Below are 17,963 nucleotides of genomic sequence, written 5' to 3' on the forward strand. Positions count from 1 at the left end.
CAGTACAATATCATCTATTCTTAGACTAGCTTAATAGTTCTGCAAAATGCCTATTTTTCATTAAAGCCAGTCATACCATAATCTACAATAGATAAGTCAGAAAATGTTTTGTTTTCCACAGATTGTATACAGAAATCATTATGTAAGGAATAAGAAACCCAAATGTATTTAAGACCACAAAGAAAGATACATAGGTGGAGGAGAGCATTAGGGAAAACAGCTAATGCATGCTGGCCTTAATACCTAGGTGTTGGGTTGGTAGGTACAGCAAACCACCATGGCACATGTTTACCTATGTAACAAACCTGCACATCCTGCGTGGGTTCCTTGGAACTTAAAAAAAAATAAATTTAATTTAAATTTAAATTTAAAAACTATATATTTTTAAAAAAGAAAGATACAAAAAAAGGTGTCTTTAGTCAAGTACTTGACTGGATCTAGGTGTGTGTAGAGAACTGTTTTATCTTAATTTCCTGGTCCATTATGTCTTTTCCTGGTCCATTATGTCTTTTACTTTGTTACTGCATTAAGCTGTTTGTAGTATGATGACAGCTTACTAATAAAAAAATGATTTCTAGCGGCCTTTCTAGCGGCCTGGCACGGTGGCTCACGCCTGTAATCCCAGCACTTTGGGAGGCCAAGGCGGGCGGATCACGAGGTCCAGAGATCGAGACCATCCTGGCTAACATGGTGAAATCCCATCTCTACTAAAAATACAAAAAATTAGCTGGGCGTGGTGGCGGGCGCCTGCAGTCCCAGCTACTCTGGAGGCTGAGGCAGGAGAATGGTGTGAACCTGGGAGGTGGAGCTTGCAGTGAGCCGAGATGGCGCCACTGCACTCCAGCCTGGGCGACAGAGCAAGACTCCGTTTCAAAGAAAAAACAAAAGTGATTTCTATATTTTTAGGTTTTCAAAAATTTTTAAATTCAATTAGGTTTTTTCACCCTGCCCATCCCTCAAAATTAACTTCTAATTAAGCATTTTGGCTGAAAATGTTCCCTCAATACATTAGAATAACCCGGTTATTCCTGGGCTCAAGCTCCTGGGCTCAAGCAATTCTCCCACCTCAGCCTCCTGAGTAGCTTGGACAACAGGCATGTGCCATCACATGTGTCTAATTTTTATTTTTATTTTTATTTGTAGAATGGAGGTCTCACTATGTTGCCCAGGTTGGTCTCAAACTCCTGGGCTCAAGGGATCCTCCTGCCTTGGCCTCCCAGAAGTGCTGGGATTACAGGCCTGAGGCCTTGGGCCCAGCCTGAATGATTTGTTTCATCCTAGAGTATTTGTTTACCTTCAGACATGGGCTATGAGAAAATCTAGAGGGTTAGAAATAAATGTTTAAAGACCAAGATACTTATTTAATATATTATTTCTTTCCTGACTTTCCCTTCATTTTTCAGGTTTATGACATTTTTGTCTTTATTTAAAATATTAATTCAAGCCAACAAGTATTATAAAAATGACATATTAGTTTTTGTGCACAAAGAACAGAGGAAATGGAATTTTACTTTGCCAGTTTCAGAGACCATAGCACTCAAGCTTCTCATCATCAGTATATTTGGATGAAAAGATAGTCTTTGTCATGAAAGTATATGCACCCACATTTAGCCATGGACAAAACTTTCCTGGAAGGAAGCAGAGATTTTTTTTTTTTGTTATTATTTTGGGAAAGTGTACTGAGGCATATCTCTAAAAATAAAATAGCACTTCATCAGTACTGGTCATTTTTTAGCCACGTATGACAAATGATCACATATGCTCATAAAAATCTAAAAGGAACTGAATGTTGTTCTCTTCTGAAATGGCTAAGTATCTCTCCTTTAAACTGTATTTTAAAACAAAAACAAATTTTACCACTTTGATTGAAGAAAATGCAGGAAGCCATATGGTCCCACCCAAAGTTCCTGCATGCAAAATATCATGGGGAGGAAGGTTCAAGGTGTTTTTAAGAACATAACTTTTATGTTTCTGCCTTTTAACAATGGCACTTCCTGTTTTGTCCTCTAACTATAATGAGGCTATCAAGAAAGATTATGAACTTCTCCTTTTTGCATAGTGAATAGCATGTGTATACCATCTTACCACATGTGTAGAATTCAAACTAAGTATTGCCATTACTCAATTCTCCTGAGGTCCAACAAGTTGATCTATGGTCTCCCAACAAGGGTTGGAATATTCAGTAATTTATAGTTACCTAGTCATAAATCTGGTATTGAAGTCAACAGAATGTGCAGTATTCCTTGTCTCAAATACACATGAAGCTACATGTTGCAACTAAATGGCCCCCGTGTTTTACTAGAAGTTATTAACAACCCTTAACAGATTAGGATTCAGTGATTGCCTCCTTCTAAGGCAATTCTTTTTTCTTCTTTTTCCTTTCAAAAAAGAGAAAAAGAAAGGAAGAAAATAGGAAAAGAGGATAAAAGGAAGGAAAGAAGAAAGAAAGAAAGGAAGTGTGGAAGAGGGAGGAAAAATGAAGGAAGGAAAGAAAAGTAGAGTAGAATGGGAAGATCATGACTTCAAGTGAAAAAGAAGCTACTTTCAATAATCAGAGTAACTGTTGCTTCCCAAAATTAGAAAAAAAATGTGCTTTTAGGGCCAGGTGCGGTGGCTCATGCCTGTGATCCCAGCGCTTTGGAAGGCCAAGGCAGGCAGATCACTTGAGGCCAGGAGTTTGAGACCAGCCTGGCCAATATGTTAAAACCCCGTCTCTACTAAAAATACAAAAATTAGCTGGGCATGGTGGCGGGCACCTGTAATCCCAGCTACTCTGGAGGCTGAGGCAGGAGAATCGCTTGAACCCGGGAGACAGAAGTTGCAGTGAGCCGAGAATGCACCACTGCACTCCAGCCTGGATGACAGTGAGATTCAGTCTCAAAAATAAATAACTAAATAAATAAATAAAAATAAATTTCTTCAGGCATTTCTTATTATAATTAATGGTTTATGTTTGGTCTTTAAAAAAAAAAACGAGGCCGGGCGCGGTGGCTCAAGCCTGTAATCCCAGCACTTTGGGAGGCCGAGACGGGCGGATCACGAGGTCAGGAGATCGAGACCATCCTGGCTAACACGGTGAAACCCCGTCTCTACTAAAAATACAAAAAACTAGCCGGGCGAGGTGGCGGGCGCCTGTAGTCCCAGCTACTCCGGAGGCTGAGGCAGGAGAATGGCGTAAACCCGGGAGGCGGAGCTTGCAGTGAGCTGAGATCTGGCCACTGCACTCCAGCCCTGGTTACAGAGCAAGACTCCGTCTCAAAAAATAAAAAAAAATTAAAAAAAATAAAAAAATAAAAAACCGAAAAAAGGACATGTTTTAGACGTAGATTCCAGATCGTTACCCATACCGAATGATACTAAAACAATAACACATTTGCTAAAGCAAAAGATAAGAAAAACACAAAGAATGCTATTGGTATAGCTAATACAGTGGCAAAGTTGTTAAGACTGCTAATCCCTTTTGGAAATCTGTGCAACTTGATGAGCAGATGCAAAAAAGATAATAGTGGGAGATCTGAGATAACCAACGATAGAAAAGTCCATTTTTAGCAGAATGCATTCCGGGGCAGAAATAAGTGTAAATGCAGATTTTCTGGCATAAAAACTAAAGTGATTAGGCTTTCTTGACTAATATTTCTATGAATTTATAAAACTGAAATCAGACCAGCCTGGGCAACATAGGGAGACCTCGTTTCTACAAAAAAATTAAAAAATTAGCCAGGCCTTGTGGCATGAGGTTGTAGTCCCAGCTACTCCGTAGGCTGAGGCAGGAGGATTGCTTGAGCACAGGAGATCAAGGCTATAGTAACCCATGATTGTGCCATTGCATTCTAGCCTGGGCAGCAGAACAAGACCCTGTCTCAAAACAACAACAAACAACGAAAAAAGAAAAAAACCTGAAATCACCATAAGCAATTGTCAAAAACAATTGTTTTCTCCTTTCATAAATAGTAAACATTTTGTAAAATAATTGTGCTCTAAAAATTATCACCAGTATGGCCGGGTGCAGTGGCTCACGCCTGTAATCCCAGCACTTTGGGAGGCTAAGGTCGCCCCCCACCCCCCTGCCGCCGCTTTCTTTTAACATTATAAGCATTATATAAACATTTTAAACCAAATTACTCTTTTTGACCCAGGGTCGTGATAAGAACCATCCCGTTACAAAGTGGTGGTGTATCTATGCTTGCTTTTACTTTTTCTGGCCCCTCACAATCTCTGGCTGTTGCTTCTCTGTCGTCTCTTGGTTGTTCCTTAACAGTCTATTTTTATCTCTGTAAAATACTCACTGAAAGTACCAACCTTATTGTTACATAGTTTAAAAGAAGCCCCAGCACTAAGCCAGGCTTTCAATAACATTCCAACTTCAACAGTTCCTCCTTGCCCTCGGATATAGCTCCTTCTCACCTGTCATGGTTTTAGGAACCATTGAGCCTATAAACAAGCACATTGGTATAAGTCCATAGGCCAGGTGAAGACCTAGATGGTAAAGTACATGGGGGTTGTGACCCCACTATTGACCTCCAGGCTAATGAAGGACTGACTTAGTGAGCAGTTCCAAGACCACTGAGCTCATGGTTCCCTGTGGCTGTCTCCATTATACCTCCATCATAACCTGGGCTTCAGGAGGGGCCTCTGAATTCCCCCTTCCACATTTGGAACAGTATGAGGGATGCAGCAGAGTCCAAAAACTGAGTGACCAGCTTCAGGGTGCCAATGGGGGACGCTGACAAACCAATCACAAAGCTGGTGCCATTTGCTCTTGGGCAGGAGAGGTGAGGCCCAGGTAAGAGCGGCAGCTGGAAAGTGAAGGGCAGACCTGGCTCTCAGTAGCGGTAGGGATCAGACTCAAAGGGGCCGTCATGGGACATGCCCAGGTACAGGGCCTGCTTCTCAGTCAGCTTGGTCAGTTTCTCATTCAGCTTGCTCCAGTGGGCTTCAAGCACTGCTTCATCCAGCTTCTTGGGCCCAAAGTGAACCCTAATGGGGTACTTGTCTGGGTGAGTCCACAGCTCAATCTGTGCCATCACCTGGTTGGTGAGGGAGTTATTCATCAAAGAGCTGGGGTGGCCCATAACACAACCCAGGTTGACCAGCCGGCCCTCAGCCAGCAGGATGATGCAGCACCCGTTCTTTAACCAGGAACAGTCCACCTGGGCTTGACGTTCATCTTCCCGACAGCGTTCTTGCTGAGCCACTTGACGTCAATCTCCATGTCAAAGTGCCAGTGTTACCATGATGGCATCATCCTTCATCTGCTTAAAGTGCCAATCGAGGATGCTGTCATTACAGCCTGTGGTGGTGACAAAGATGTCCTCCTGACAGGCCTTGTCCATGGTTGTCACCTCATAGCCCTCCATGGCAGCCTGCAGTGCACTGATGGGGTCAATCTCAGTGACAATGATGTGGGCCCCAAAACCCCTGAGGGCCTGGGCACAGTCCTTACCCACATTGTCATAGCCCACTATCACTACTACCTTGCTGGCAGTCACCACATCTGTGGCCTGCATGATGCCATCTGTGAGGGACGCTGGCTTGCTCTTGGTGACAAAACTGTTCACATTGATGACAGGCACCTTCAAGATCCCATTGGCCATCATCTTGTGTAAGTCGTGGACTCCAGTCGGGGTCTCTTGGGAGATGCCTCGATGCCCAACAGGAGCTGTGGGAACTTGGTGTGGAGGAATGACATTGAGGGGCCCGTCCTTTTAGTTTGCTGCCTGCTGGATGCACCACTGCTACTCCTAGTCTGTTTCTCCCTTCCAGGCGTACACTGGAATGCCAGCCTTGGCAATGGCAGTGCCGCATGGTCCTGGGTGGAGAACAGGTTGCCGCTGGACCACTGCCCCTCAGCAGCCGGGGAGATGAGGGTCTCAATGAGGACGGCGGTCTCCACAGTCCGTGTGCAGACGGCCAGCGATGCGGGTGCCTTTCAGTGGTTTGGAGGTCGAGTACAACTCCTACCCGCACATCAGGTCCAGCATCTCATCCTCTGCAGTGTCCAGGGTCTTGTGTCCCCAGGCAGCCAGATCCGTATCAGTGACTTTGCAGGGCAGTTTGTCAGACATGCTGGAGGCGCTTCTGCATGGAGTGAGGGACACAGGCGAAGGGAGCCAGGCCTCTGACTAGGGACAGACATGGCACAGGCTGCGCCGGGCAGAGCAGTTTAGGTTTTTATATAATTTCTCATAAGTAAACAGTTCATAAATTGATACTTTTGATTCATTTACAATATCAGTCAGGTCAGAGAATTAGGGAGTAGATAAAAAATATGGATACACATATATATATATATATTTTTGAGACAGGGTCTGGTTCTGTTGCCCAAGCAGGAGTTCAGTGGCACAATCTTGGCTCACTGCAGCCTCAACTCAAGCAATCCTCCTACCTCAGCCTCCCAAGTAGCTGGAACTACAGGCATGCCACCACACCGGGCTAGTTTTTGTATTTTTTGTAGAGGGTTTACCAGAAGTAGATACATAATTTTTAAAAACCCTTTATAAACTAAATATATAATGTGACCATGATAATTCATTAAGTTCACAAGACACTCAATGCCTAGATCATTTTATCATTAGAAATTACGGCCAGGTGTGGTGGTTCACGACTGTAATCCCAGCACTTTGGGAGGCCACGTCTGAGAGGATCACTTGAGTTCAGGAGTTCAAGACCAGCCTGGGCAACAAAGTGAGACCTCTTCTCTATTAATTTTAAAGAACAAAAAAATTAAAATTAAAAAAATTAATGTTTAAATTAATTTTTAACTGGATCTCAGCAAGTCCAGTTTTAGATGATGAGAGTTATTCTGTATTTTAATTATAGTACCACTCATTAGTTAATAAATTCATTTTCCTCTTTGTTAAATAGAGATAATAGCCCCTACTTCATACGAGTGTTTGGAAGTTTAGAATGATATAACACATGTGAAATGCTTAGTGCAATGTCTGGTGTCTTACTAGTGTACAGTAAGCCTGCTATAAAATTACTAGTTTTAGGCCAGGCACAGTGGCTGATGCCTGTAATCTCAGCACTTTGGGAGGCCGAGGCAGGTGGATCACCCAAGGTAAGGGGTTCAAGACTAGCCTGGCCAACATGGTGAAACCCCATCTCTACAAAAATTAGCCAGGTATGGTGGCACATCCCTGTAGTCCCAGCTACTCGGGAGGCTGAGGCAGGAGAATTGCTTGAACCCGGGAGGCAGAGGTTGCAGTGAGCCGAGATCGTGCCATCGCACTCCACCCTGGGCAACAGAGAAAGACTCCATCTCAAAAAAATAAATAAATGAAATGACCAGTTGCGATAGTGTTACTGATGATAGTAATGATGATGCCTGTTCTACAAGGGTTCTAAACTTCCTCCAGAGGTTTCTAGTTTTACCTAAACTAAAAGGTAAGCCCCACCCTCCCCACCTCTCTTGTTCTCCCTGAGAATGCAATTTTCTTTTTTTTCTTTTTTTTTTTTTTTTTTTGAGACGGAGTCTTGCTCTGTCGCCGAGACTGGAGTGCAGTGGCCGGATCTCGGCTCACTGCAAGCTCCGCCTCTCGGGTTTACGCCATTCTCCTGCCTCAGCCTCCCGAGTAGCTGGGACTACAGGCACCCGCCACCTCGCCCGGCTATTTTTTTGTATTTTTTACTAGAGACGGGGTTTCACCGGGTTAGCCAGGATGGTCTCCATCTCCTGACCTCGTGATCCGCCCGTCTCGGCCTCCCAAAGTGCTGGGATTACAGGCTTGAGCTACCGCGCCCGGCCGAGAATGCAATTTTCATACAGAAATGACATGCTAGAATTCCAGCGTCCTGCAGAATTACAGGATGTCTACAGGACGCTGGAATTCTAACTTTATTCCTCAGTAACTCTTTCTTACTTACAATAGTTCTTTTTTTTTTTTTTTTTTTTTTTTTTTTTTGAGACAGTCTTGCTCTGTCGCCCAGGCTGGAGTGCAGTGGCTCAATCTCGGCTCACAGAAAGCTCTGCCTCCCAGGTTAATGCCATTCTCCTGCCTCAGCCTCCCTAGTAGCTGGGTCTACAGGCGCCCGCCAGCAGGCCCGGCTTATTATTATTATTATTATTATTATTATTATTATTATTTGTATTTTTAGTAGAGACGAGGTTTCACCGTGGTTGGCCAGGATGGTCTCGATCTCCTGACCTTGTGATCCGCCCGCCTCGGCCTCCCAAAGTGCTGGGATTACAGGCGTGAGCCACCGCGCACGGCATACTTACAGTAGTTCTAACATTGTTCCTCAGTAATTCTTACTTAAGGTGTGTGTAGACTTGAAGAATGACAAAGCCATCCTTGGCTTGGTGCGGTAGCTCATGCCTGTAATCCCAGCACTTTGGGAGGCTGAGACGAGCAGATCACTTGAGGTCAGAAGTTTGGGACCAGCCTGGCCAACATAGTGAAACCTTGTCTCTACTAAAAGTACAAAAATTAGCCGGGAGTGACAGGGGCCTGTAGTGCCAGCTACTTGGGAGGTTGAGACAGGAGAATCGCTTGAACCCGGGAGGCGGAGGTTGCAAGTAGGCGCCACTGCACTTTAGCCTGGGCAGCAGAGTGAGGCTCAGTAAAAATTAAAAAGAAAAGAAAAGAAAAAGCCACCCTTGAATTATTTGGAAGCTGCTTCTGAAGAGAGAGAACTCACAAAGTCAGCACTGTTTTTTATTTGACATTTGCTCATTTTGCAGTGAAAACTACACAGCAAAGTCCTTAGAATCATCACTTCAAAGGTGTAAGTTTTAACGTCAGTTAAATCTCAAGTGTAAAATTTGGCCCTACAGAGTTTGATAAAATTGTAAAATGCAGTTTGGATGTTTAGGGACAAATTATCTGTGCTAAGAAACACAGAGAGAATTAACAAGCTATAAAAATTACAATAGCTAGAAATTTGCAGTAGATTAGGATTTGATGGGGATCCATGGTGATGTTAATTAGGAACAGCAAGCCCCTCCCACAAGCTCATCACAGGAATACCTTAGATTGAGGCAGGCTCGGACCATTTTGACCTTTGATCCTATCTCTTCCTACGAAGACAGAGGGAGATTTATTTAAGGGAAAGCAACACTGGTATTCTTCTTTGGACCTAGAGCACCTTGAAGAGCTGTTGCCAGGGTAAGTCTTCTTATGCTCCACCCACCCTGGGTTTAAGGCGTATCATTACTGGGTTTAAGGCCGGGGAAAGGATATTTAGTGCCTCTCTGACGTGACTGTGTATTTCTGTACTATTTAAGCACTTGAACCTGATGTTGTGGGGCTGGCACCCAACCAAGATTCAAGGATGGTAGAGTGCTTCTGGTGTATTAATGAACTATTTTGTTGAAGATGCAAATTTCTACAGAATGGAAACTGATAATCCAAAGAAAAATTTTGTCAACTTTGAATCTAAGATTCATGTACCTTGTCCACATTCTGTCATCCAACCTCCTTTCTCGTTAGCAGAGAAATAAATCTAGGAATGACTAAATCTAGTAACAAAATAAGTGTTTGGCACATAGAAAACTAAATTACAGATATTAATATATACACAGGAGATCATTTATTTTAAGCTTAAATTATTAGATCTATGTTTTTAAAAGCAATTCAATGTGAGATGAAACAAAACTGAGGTGACTGATTTCTTTGCCATCTCTAAGCGATGTGGTGTTCCGTCTAATAGCTTATGAGTCAGTAGTGTGGTCCACATAATTTAATTGTGAGAAATCAAGTAAGACAAAGACTATAGATTTGATTTGTTCCTCTCAATGTTGCTTTCAATTATGAGGGTCTAGATTCTAGGATCATGCAGAATATTGGATATATGACACAATTCTCAGGCAACATTATTTGAGGCAATAAACAAAAGTGCAAAAATCTTGTGTCTGTTTTAACTTTCCTGATAAACTTTTTTTTTTTTTATTTTGAAACACAGTCGCTGTGTCATCCAGGCTGGAGTGCAGTGGCACAATCTTGGCTCACTGCAACCTCAGCGTACCAGGTTCAAGCAATTCTTGTGCCTCAGCCTCCCAAGTAGCTGAGACTGTAGGCACACACCACCATGCCTGGCTAATTTTTGTATTTTTATTACAGATGGGGTTTCACCATGTTTTTCAGACTGTTCGTGAACTCCTGGCCTCCCTCAAGTGATCCGTCCGCCTCAGCCTCCCAAAGTGCTGGGATTACAGGCAACTTTACATAAACTTTTGAATTCAGAGAAAAAGGAAACAATAACAAAAACATTTTAGCTCCTTCTGTGTGAAATATATAATTTTGACACAGATAGTAGTGCATATGTCTATGCTGATGGTTCATAACATCACAGTAATTTGCACAGTGGATGATACACTAAAGTCCTTTGGTTAGCAGCTTATAAATAGTTTGAGGCTTGTGTGAGGCTTGTGTGTAATTCTGTAAGAAAAAAAAAAAAGCAATTTAATCAAGAAAGATTTTCAGGCTGATAAGAAAATGGAACTAGTAAAATATTAAATCAGTAAAATGCATAAAATCGTAATGAAAAAGATATACTGCTAGCATGACCTCATGTCTTTAAAGTGATCATTAAATCCCAAATACCTAAATTACGTGATGAAGGAATATATTCAGAAAAATTAAGGGTTAAACTGAACACTAAAAATTTTTCTAGGCCAGGAGCAGTGGCTCACACCTGTAGCCCCAGCACTTAGGGAGGCCAAGGAGGCTGGATCGCTTGAGCTCAGGAGTTCAAAACCAGCTTGGGTAACCTGGTGAAACCCAGGCTCTACAGAAAGAAAAAAAAAAATTAGCTGGATGTGGTGGTGTTGGCCTGTAGTCCTACTTGGGAACCTGAGGCAGAAGGATCACTTGAGCCCAGGAGGCCGAGGTTGCAGTGAGCCGTGATCATACCACTGCACTCCAGCCTGAACAGCAGAGCCAAAACCTGTCTCAAAAAAAAATTTTTTTCTACTCTAAACGAGTCCTTTAGAAGCACTGATTCAAACTGCAAAACCCTTTTATGAAATGGTGAAACAGAATAATATTACATGAATGTAAAAGGACGTTAGGAAGGACAAGAGATGATGAAAATAAATGCAGATAAATTTCCATACAATGTAAAGTATGCACATTAAAACTTTTAAAAAGCATGTGCAGTTTTCACAGTGCTAGCCTTAAAAGTTGAAGAATCAAAGGTAATACAAAGAGAAGTTGTACAATACAGAGACAAAGCTGTGGTCATTAAATAGTACTTAATACCTTCTGGGAATCTTACATTGAACACTGAAAATGGGTAAAAAATGTTGAAATCCTGGTTTATATTATATATCCTCCACTGGAATTGCTTTGTAGTCTTAAAAAAAAAGTTAATATGTTGCACCTTGAGATTAGCTGTGGCAAGGGTATAATTTTAAAAATAAAAGAAAATTACTTACAGGCCCAGACAGTTCTGTAGGCATTTTAGGTCAGTGCCAACTTTTAAGTATACTGGGAGGTGTCCAGTCCCTGGGATAGAAGCACAGATTCCAGGCTATTGGAATGGCTGAAGTGTGAATTAACTCTGTTGGTGCAAACTCTCTTCCAGCTCAAAATATTCTCAGCTCCCCAAAGCAGCAGGCCTATCCCAAGTTTAGATTTCTGAAAACTTCTCTTTTGTAAAGTATGTTATTTATACTTCTTGTTGAATGCCTTGAAAATTTAAAAAAAACAACAAACAAACAAACAAAAAAACAGAAAACTAACAAAAAAGTATGTTATTTATTTATTTTTAATTATTAAAACAAATTTTTTTTTTTGAGAGAGTCTCCCTCTGTCTCCCAGGCTGGAATACAATGGCATAATCTCAGCTCACTGCAACCTCTGCCTCTAGGGTTCAAGAGATTCTCATGCTTCAGCCTCCCAAATAGCTGGGACCACAGGTGCACATCACCATGCCCTGCTAATTTTTTTGTATTTTTAATAGAGACGGGGTTTCGCTATGCTGACCAGGCTGGTCTTGAACTCCTGACCTCAGGTGATCCACCTGCCTCAGCCTCCCAAAGTGCTAGGATTACAGGAGTGAGCTACCATGCCCGGCCCTAAAGTATGTTATTTAGAAGGGCAAAACCTCTGGAAGAAATAATATTCTGGAAACGAAGGTCAAGAGTAGCGTTAGAGAAATTCTGGTGATTATTTATCCATTCACTGAAACAAATCGATGAAATGAGCACACTAAGTAAAACTGTGACACATCAGTACTGTAAAACTGGAAGAGTTTTGTTTTGTTTTTCTTCTGTTGTCATGGGTGATGGTGGTGGTGGTTGCATTTTTTGTCTTTGATTCAATCTTCAGGTAGTTTGTCATACAATAATTTTAATAATTAAAAAATAAATTTCAGATTTTCCTTTTTTTTTTTTTTTTTTTGAGACAATGTCTCACTCTGTCACCCAGGCTGGAGTGCAGTGGCGCGATCTCTGTTCACTGCAACCTCCACCTCCCCAGTTCAAGCAATTCTCCAGACTCAGCCTCTCCAAGTAGCTGGAATTACAGGCATGCATATCCACCTCGGCCTCTCAAAGTGCTGGGATTACAGGCATGAACCACCACGCCCGACCCAGTTTCAGATTGTCTTTATTTGACATACTATATATAGCCAAGTAGATATTTCTCAATCTTGTCTAAAACCTGTGCTGATCTAGTCTTAAATTCTCTTCTTAACCTCACACTGAGGCTTCGGCCATTAGATTATCCACTCAAGTCTCAGTTGCCTTTTTCCTTAGGATGCGATTCACATGCACCTCAGAGACCTGGAATGCCCACCTCTCAGCTTCCTTTCTCTTTGCTAATCCTCTTCAACTCTGTTTTCCATCCCCAACCTCCCATATTCCTCTTTTCTGATTACCACAAACTGTAGAACTTCTCGTTTCTCAATGTCCAACACCGAAATGTTCATGGTTTAGGAAACTGTATCCAGAAATAAAGCTGTATGTAGTAGAATTTCTCATAAGGGTACCTCAGGTAGGCAAAGCATTACTTTGTATAAGTAAATAATCCATCATTTGCTGTGAAACTCTAAGATTGAGGTTTCAAGAACTGAAGAGAGGGCTAGGTGAGCCTCAGACACAGCACTCACTACGCACAGGGCCTGAAGGGTAACAATGACCTGTAATGTCAGGCCGCTGTCAGCAGGTCCCTGATTGCAGCTGTAATACTTGCAGACCAAGAGGTATTTTGCGTCGTTTGAATCTCTAAATTTCAAAAACTACTACATGCCCCTATAAAATGGAATATTTGCAGGCTGCCCAGACCTTATAGTGTGTAGTACTTAATTCTAAAAGCCTTTCAACGGAGCCAACATTAGCATTTTATTATTTTTTTCTTATGAAAATAATAAATTAAGGCTAAACCCTGGCTTAGAGATGAACTATTTCTGGCTCACTATCCTTTGGCCAAATGCCTTAACCACTCAGCACACTTTTAGGTGTGCCAACTAAAGAGTTGGCACATCAAGGGATGGGAGAAGGGAGAAGGGCATGACTTTGCTTTTGTCTGGAAACCTGGTTTGTGTACAAATAAAACCAAAGGAAACCAATAGTGTTTGTAAATAAGGGTATATTCTGGAATTGTGTAGGAGAAAGATGAAAGCCTCTTAGATGTCAAGGAACCCTTGAACAGAAACCCTGGCATCAAAGGCTGTGCATAAGGAGTAACGGTTCAGAGTAAAGGGAAGCTTGGCAACCTACCAAACCAGCACAGTTTCTCCTTATTTTTCCTATACTTTAGACATGCAAGTGGGATAGTGTCTCTTGTGCAACTGCTAAGAGGAAGTGACCTTTGGATCGAAGGAAGTAGAAAGATTAAATCAGAAAGAATCAAGGTTCAGAGTCTGCAAAGCCATAAGCCCTCTATCTGGGCCAGCAAGGTCAGTCTCTTTTATTTTTTGTTTTGAGACAGGGTCTCACTCTGTCACCAAGGCTGGAGTACGGTGGTGCAGTCACAGCTCATTGTAGCCTCAACATCCTCGGCTCAAGTGATCCTCCCAGCTTAGCCTCCCAGCTCAGCCTCTCGCATAGCTGAGAACACAGGTGCGCTCCACCATGCCTGGCTAATTGTTTTATTTTTATTTATTTTTATTTATTGATTGATTTTTTTGAGACAGAGTCTCACTCTTGTTGCCCAGGCTGGCATGCAATGGTGCGATCTCAGCTTACCGCAACCTCCACCTCCCGGTTCAAGTGATTCTCCTGTCTCAGCCTCTCAAGTAGCTGGGATTACAGGCACATGCCACCATGCCCGGCTAATTTTGTATTTTTAGTGGAGGTGGGGGTTTCTCCATGTTGGTCAGGCTGGTCTGGAACTCCCGACCTCAGGTGATCTGCCCGTGTCAGTCTCCCAGAAGGCTGGAATTACAGGCGTGAGCCTTTATCCCAGCCTTTATTTTCATTTTTTTGTGGAGATGGGGTCTCACTGTGTTGCCCATGCTGGTCTCCAACTCCTAGGCTTGTGCCTTCACCCAAAGTGCTGGGATTATAGACATAAGCCACTATACTTGGATAGGCTTTATTCTAGCTCTGCTATGCTTTGCCTTGCTTCCTTTAGCCACTAAAGTCTTGTGGAAAAGCAATGTATATCGTCAGATTCCAAATTCTTCTCAAGTTAAGACAGCAACTTTCTGGAGTTAATGGGTTGTGCCTTCATTTGTAAATCCTTGAAGGTAGGGTGCCCAATATTGTAAAACATAACTCTAGATTTAACTTACTCATCCATTGGGTTAAAATAAAAAGTATTTAATACCAAAAATTCAAAAGCCAAGTCAAAACTATCTTTTAAAGCAAAATGCGGACTCCAGTATTTTGGCAGTTTCTTTCCTTGATTGTAGTCATTTCAAGGAGAGAGAGGTTAACCTCTTCCCCTAATCTCACCTCTTCAAAGAAAAGAAAAAAAGAAAAGAAGAAAAAAAAGAAAAAAAAGAAAAGAAAAGAAAAAAAACAGAAAAGAAAAGAAGTTGAAGCAGAAAAATTAGCGCTGATCTCATGTTAGGATTCAAAGGGCAGGATGGGGCTGTGTAATGTAGTGATGGAAATAAGATAAAACCCTTGTTACTGTTTTCCAGAAGCTAATCTGAAGGTTGCCATGGTAACTCACCAGGGTACAAGACTCTTGTGAGCTTTAGGGAACAATTTTGGGATACATTCTTGAAAGAGAATATCAATTGCTTTCATCAAATGGGTGAGAAGTGGGGCACAGTGGCGCACATCTGTAGTACCACCTAATCTGAAGGCTGAGGCAGAAGGATAGATTGAGTCCAGGGGTTCGAGACCAGCCCAGGAAACATAGCGAGATCCTGTCTCTCTCTTACACACACACACACACACACACACACACACACACACACACACACGAGTAACAGAAGAGTCTTTTGGAAGTGGATCAAAACTGATTTAAGATTTTGGTTCCAATTTTTGAAAAAGTACATGTCTTGCGAGAAAAACAACAGAAAAAAGTGAACTGGTAAGTCTTGCCAAGTCTGTAGGGGAATTCTCACACCAAATTGCAGGGCTAAAAGAAAGAACCTAAAAGTCAAAAGCAATTGGAGCTATTTGGTAATTTAAATATGTACATTCTGTAAGAATTGAAGCTATCTGCTATTAGCTTCTTTGTTGTCCTCTTGGTATTACTTATAGAAGACTCCAATTCAGTGCATTTGATCCTACTGTTTTCCTACATTCGTTTTCATTCTGAAGTCATTGTTTCTATACATATTAATCGCTTTATACTTCTTTTTCCCTTTTACAGAAAAGCTAAATGTAAAAAGGGTGTCATTGCAGCAGTTTACCAGGAACAATTATTCCTGGTAGAAACTATTTAACTAAATTCATAGGACCCTGCAACTAGATTTTTACCTTCCTTTTAATTTTATTTGAGTATGGTATTATCTAAGCTTGCCTCTTTGGCTTTTCATATTAAAGTACCACATTTCTCTGTAAGCATAAGAATCTGTACAAACAGGCTTTTTTTTTTTTTTTTTTAGCTTTTCTAGAAAATTTGGGGGGAAATGTGGAATAGAATGCAAAATTCACAACATTTGAGACAAAACATAGAACTTGAAGGAAATTTTATATTTGCGGCAGGCCGGTTTCATGACAACTATACCCTCTTAGACTTCCCTATGATTCTCACGATTAGTACTTTATGGAAAATTATTAAAAGCCACAGTTCAAACAGTCTCCTGGGGATTCCTGAGGACCAATACAAACAGTGCAATACACTGCAATATGAAAACCCCAAATTACTATTTAATTATTTAGACTTAGTTTATGACATTTTGATTGGTTTTCTTTCTTTCTCTCTTTCTTTCTTTCTCTCTCTTTCTTTCTGTCTGTCTGTCTGTCTGTCTTTCTTTCCTCTGTCTCTCTCTCTCTCTTTCTTTCTTCTTTTTTTATAGCAATTACAGGGTGGAGTATAGATTAGTGTGATTCTAAGTCAAACATCAGCAAACTACTTCCCACATACCAAATCAGGTCCATCGCCTGTTTTTCTACAACTTGCAAGCTAACAATGTTTTGTATACTTTTCAGTGGTTGAAGAAAATCAAAAGATATTTTATGACATATAAAAATTATATGGAATTTGAGTTTTAGCTATAAGTACAGTTTTATTGGAACACAGCCTTATTCATTTGTCTACACATTGTCTAGGACTGCTTGTGTGACAAGGGCAGAGTTGCGTAGGTGCCACAGAGACCATATGGCTGGCAAAGCCTAAATATTTATTACCTGGGGTGGGCGCAGTGGCTCATGCCTGTAATCCCAGCACTTTGGGAGGCCAAGGAGGGCAGATCACCTGAGGTCAGGAGTTCAAGATCACCCTGGCCAACATGGTGAAACCCCATGTCTACTAAACATACAAAAAATTAGCTGGGCATGGTGGCAGGTGCCTGTAATCCCAGCTACTCAGGAGGCTGAGGCAGGAGAATTGCTTGAACCTGAGAAGCAGTTTGCAGTGAGCTGAGATCGTGCCATCGTACTCTAGCCTGGACAACAAAGAGTTAAACTCCATCTTTTTAAAAAAAAAAAAAAAAAATATATATATATATATATATAGCTTTTTCTCTAAAGGATCAGGCTGACCCTTTAGAGAAAAAGCTAGCCGACCTCTTATCTAAATCATTATTTCCACTATTGATTGTCAAGTTACAGCCTGAGTTGTCTAAAGATAAAACATTAATCAAATTACATTAATACTCCACTAAGGAAAGCTATTCTTATGCAAGTTCATTGTCCTGATATAGAAACTGAAAGGGTAGAGACCAGAGTTGGTAGGTTTGACAAGAAGGAAGATAAGATACTGAAAGAGAAAACAAGAGTAATCTCTTCCAAAAACAATGGAAAACTTTCCAGTGATATTTGCTGATAGGTGTCCTTTTTCATATCAGAAACCAAAATGCCTTATTTTCCACAATATGTAAACTCTAAAGACACTGTCACTTAATTAGCGATTTTCTTTCAGAAGAATTAATGATCAGTATGTGCAAGTTCAAGTTCTGACCTTATTTGTCAAACTGTCTGAGGTTGAATGTTCTGGGAAAATGACAAAAGGAAGGAAGCATTTAGATATGTGTCTCCTGAGACTTAATTCATCTTTGATTAACTGAAGAAGCCATAAGAATATCTTTCTGGGTAAATAATAACCAGCTTCCTTTAAACAGAGGAAAGGTACTCTTTTGAATTAAAAATCTAGTTGTAATTCTAATTTAGCCAAGTTTATTATCTCACTATTAAGAGCCTAAAGAGTGCAGTACTTTTTCTTGGGTCCTAGGAAATCTTTAAAACAAACAAACAAACAAAACAGAACAATTGAATTTACAATTGTACCACAGCTTTATCGGAGTGCTTTTCAATTATCTCGCTGATGCACATAGTGGGTGATGTTGATAGGGGGTAAATGCTTGCTTGGGTGTGCCCAAGATTATACACAATTCCAGGAATCCCTAGTTGTATTGAAATCCCTCATTTCACACTCATAATTGTAGAATGCAAATGA

General features: G+C 41.3%; 1 protein-coding gene and 1 pseudogene across 1 annotated transcript in view; one reads left to right on the top strand and one right to left on the bottom strand.

The window, feature by feature from the left end:
• Window positions 1-17,963, top strand: part of LOC105468176 (solute carrier family 39 member 10) — a 164,543-nt gene that overhangs the window by 2,304 nt on the left and 144,276 nt on the right. The window lies entirely within an intron of this gene.
• LOC105468177 (adenosylhomocysteinase-like) lies at window positions 4,547-6,189 on the bottom strand (annotated as a pseudogene).

Source organism: Macaca nemestrina, chromosome 11, assembly GCF_043159975.1.
Source record: "Macaca nemestrina isolate mMacNem1 chromosome 11, mMacNem.hap1, whole genome shotgun sequence".
Taxonomy (NCBI): Eukaryota; Metazoa; Chordata; class Mammalia; order Primates; family Cercopithecidae; genus Macaca; species Macaca nemestrina.